We start from the raw sequence: 3062 nt of genomic DNA, 5'->3' as shown, positions 1-3062 counted from the left end.
CCTTTGGGAGGTGGAGGCAAGAGGAGCAGAAGTTGAAGGTCATAGTTGACTATCAAGTCAAGGGCAGCCTGAGCTAAAATGAGAGGAGGGGGAGAGAGAAAAAAAGGAAAAGAAAAGAAAAGAAAAGAAAAGAAAGAAAGAAAGAAAGAAAGAAAGAAAGAAAAAATAAGAAAAAAACAGTATTGCTGTCATTGAGAAAACGCAAACCACAACCACAGTGAAAGCAACTTCACACCCACTTTAAAACGGAAAATAGCAGTGTTGTGGAGGGCATGGAGAAACTGGAGCCCGCATCCTTTGCTGCTGAGATGCACAATGGTGCAGCTCCTCCAGAAAGCAGTTTGCTAATTCCTCAGCACTGGACTTCCTTCAACAGTAGGAAGAAAGAAATACACGAAGAATTTTAGCTTGGATGAGCTTTGAAGACATAACACTAGGAAAGGAAGGCTCTTCCAGAAAACCCAGGTTCAGCTCTCAGTACCAACATGGGAGCTCACAACTGTCTGTAGCTCCAATTCCAGGGGAGCCAACATCCATGGCAAAACACCAATGTACACCCTTTCCACGCTGCCCCAGGACGGGTCTATACGGAGTTGTTCTTGGTTCCCGATGTAACTTGAAGGGAAACTTATACAATGTCCGGAGCCCTTGATGTTCTGCAGATGAAGGAGGAGGATGTCCTCAAATTCCTCCCTGCAGGCACCCACTTAGGTGGCACCAACCTCGACTTTCATATGGAGCAGTTCATCTACAAAAGGAAAAGAGACGGCATCCACATCATCAATCTGGAGAGAACCTGGGAGAAGCTGTTGCTTGCAGCTCGGGCTATTGTTGCCATTGAGAACCCTGCTGATGTCAGCATCATCTCCTCCAGGAACACTGGGCAGCGAGCGCTGCTGAAGTTTGCTGCCGCCACTGGAGCCACTCCGATTGCTGGCTGTTTCACCCCAGGGACCTTCACTAACCAGATCCAGGCAGCCTTCCGGGAGCCACTGCTTCTAGTGGTGACCGATCCCAGGGCTGAGCACCAGCCCCTCACAGAGGCGTCTTACGTGAACCTGCCCACCATTGTCCTGTGTAACACAGACTCACCTCTGCACTATGTGGACATCGCCATCCCGTGCAATAACAAGGGAGCTCATGCAGTGGGCCTGATGTGGTGGATGCTGGCCCGGGAAGTACTGCTCACGCGTGGCACTATCTCCCGTGAGCACCCATGGGAGGTTATGCCTGATTTACTTCTACAGAGACCCAGAGGAGATTGAGAAGCAAGAACGAACAGGATGCTGCTGAGAAGGCTGTGACCAAGGAGGAGTTTCAGGGTGAATGGACCGCGCCAGCTCCTGAGTTCACTGCTGCTCAGCCAGAGGTGGCTGACTGGTCTGAGGGTCTGAGGGGGTGCAGGTGCCCTCGGTGCCCATCCAGCAGTTCCCTACTGAAGACTGGAGTGCCCAGCCAGCCACTGAGGATTGGTCAGCAGCTCCCACAGCGCAGGCTACCGAGTGGGTTGGAGCCACCACTGAGTGGTCCTGAGCTCCTCTGCAGACACCTGAGCAAAGGGAAAAAGGTGGAAGGAAAATAAAGTTCCTACAAGCTGTCAAAAAACAAAAACAAAAACAAAAAACCAATGTACATTAAATACACATACACACACACACACACACACACATTAATAGATGAGTGGTTGTCAGGGGCCAAGGAGGGGTTGTGGGGGAGGCTCTGCTTAATGGCTTTGACATTTCCTAAAGAGCTGGTTGAAATATTCTGGAGCTAGATAGAGATAATTATTATGCAACATAGTATAGAAGGAGGTACCTAATAGTGAAGTTTATATTATGTGTGTATTTTTACTACAATAAAACTGTGTTTGGAGGGCAGGCGATGGTGGCCCACGCCTTTAATCCCAGCACTTGGGAGAGAGAAGCTAGCTGACCTCTGTGAGTTCAAGGCCAGGCTGGTCTACAAAGCAAATTCCAGGACAGAGGAATTTCTGTGCTACACAGAGAAACCCTGACATGAAAAACAAAACAAAAAAAGTGTATATACGTGTATATATATAGTATATATATATACATACATATATTTTGTGTGTGTGTGTATGTATGTATGTTTAGAACTGGACTTGATTACCCAGATCTATAGTTTCAACACTTAGAAGGCTGAGGCAGGAATATTTCAAGTTCAAGCCCAAACTGGGTTACCTTGTCTCAGTAACCCCACCTCCCAATGAATTATTTTCCAAAAGAATAGTAACGCTTCAAAATTTATTTTCCTCTCTCCAAAAATGATTTTATTTTAATGGCATGACTATTTTGACAAAGTAAAGGTTTAAGCCGAAACGTCATCTTGAAAAAGATAAAAAGTGGGAACGGGGGACAGCTATGACCCTTTTCTTCCACATAAAGTCCCTAAGTTAATGGATAGTTTCCTTTTTTGTTTTGTTTTTTTCAAGACAGGGTTTGTTTGTATAACAGTCCTAGCTGTCCTGGAACTAGCTTGTGTAGCCCAGCTTTTAGACCAGCTCTAGTGCTGGCATTAGAGATGTGCGCCACCACTGCCTGGCAATAGTTTCATTTTTTAAGATTTGTTTTATCTTTAATTATGTGCATGGGGGGTTGTGTACATGTGTGAATGTCCAATGGAGTCCAGTAGGCTTCGGATCTCCTGGAGCTGGAGTCACAGGCAGCTGTGAACTACCTGGCAGTGGATAGCAGAGGGAACGGACTCAGGACCTCTGCAAGAACAGCAAGTGCCTTCTTAGTCTGTTTTCTGTTGCTGTGATAACTGCTGTGACCAGAGGCAGCTTGGGGAGGAGGGAGTTTATTCAGTTTACACACCCAAGGTCACACAGTCCAACACTAAGGGAGTCAGGGCAGGAACCTGGAGACAGGGACTGGAGCCGAACCACAGAACACCGCTCACTGTCTCACTTCCTGCGGCTTCCTCCCTTCTTTCCTTCCTTTTTTCTTTCTTCTTACTTTTTTGGGTGGTGGTGGGGGGCGGGTGGAGGTTTTGTTTTTCAAGACAGGGTTTCTCTGTGTAGCCCTGGCTATCCTGGAACT

General features: G+C 47.1%; 1 pseudogene; it reads left to right on the top strand.

Moving 5' to 3' along the window:
* The first annotated feature begins 560 nt into the window (after window positions 1-560).
* LOC101983591 lies at window positions 561-1533 on the top strand (annotated as a pseudogene).
* The last annotated feature ends 1529 nt before the right edge of the window (window positions 1534-3062 follow it).

This window comes from Microtus ochrogaster, chromosome 5 (genome assembly GCF_000317375.1).
Source record: "Microtus ochrogaster isolate Prairie Vole_2 chromosome 5, MicOch1.0, whole genome shotgun sequence".
NCBI lineage: Eukaryota > Metazoa > Chordata > Mammalia > Rodentia > Cricetidae > Microtus > Microtus ochrogaster.
The sequence above is the reverse complement of the archived record's forward strand: the minus strand, read 5'-3'. Positions and strand labels throughout refer to the sequence as shown.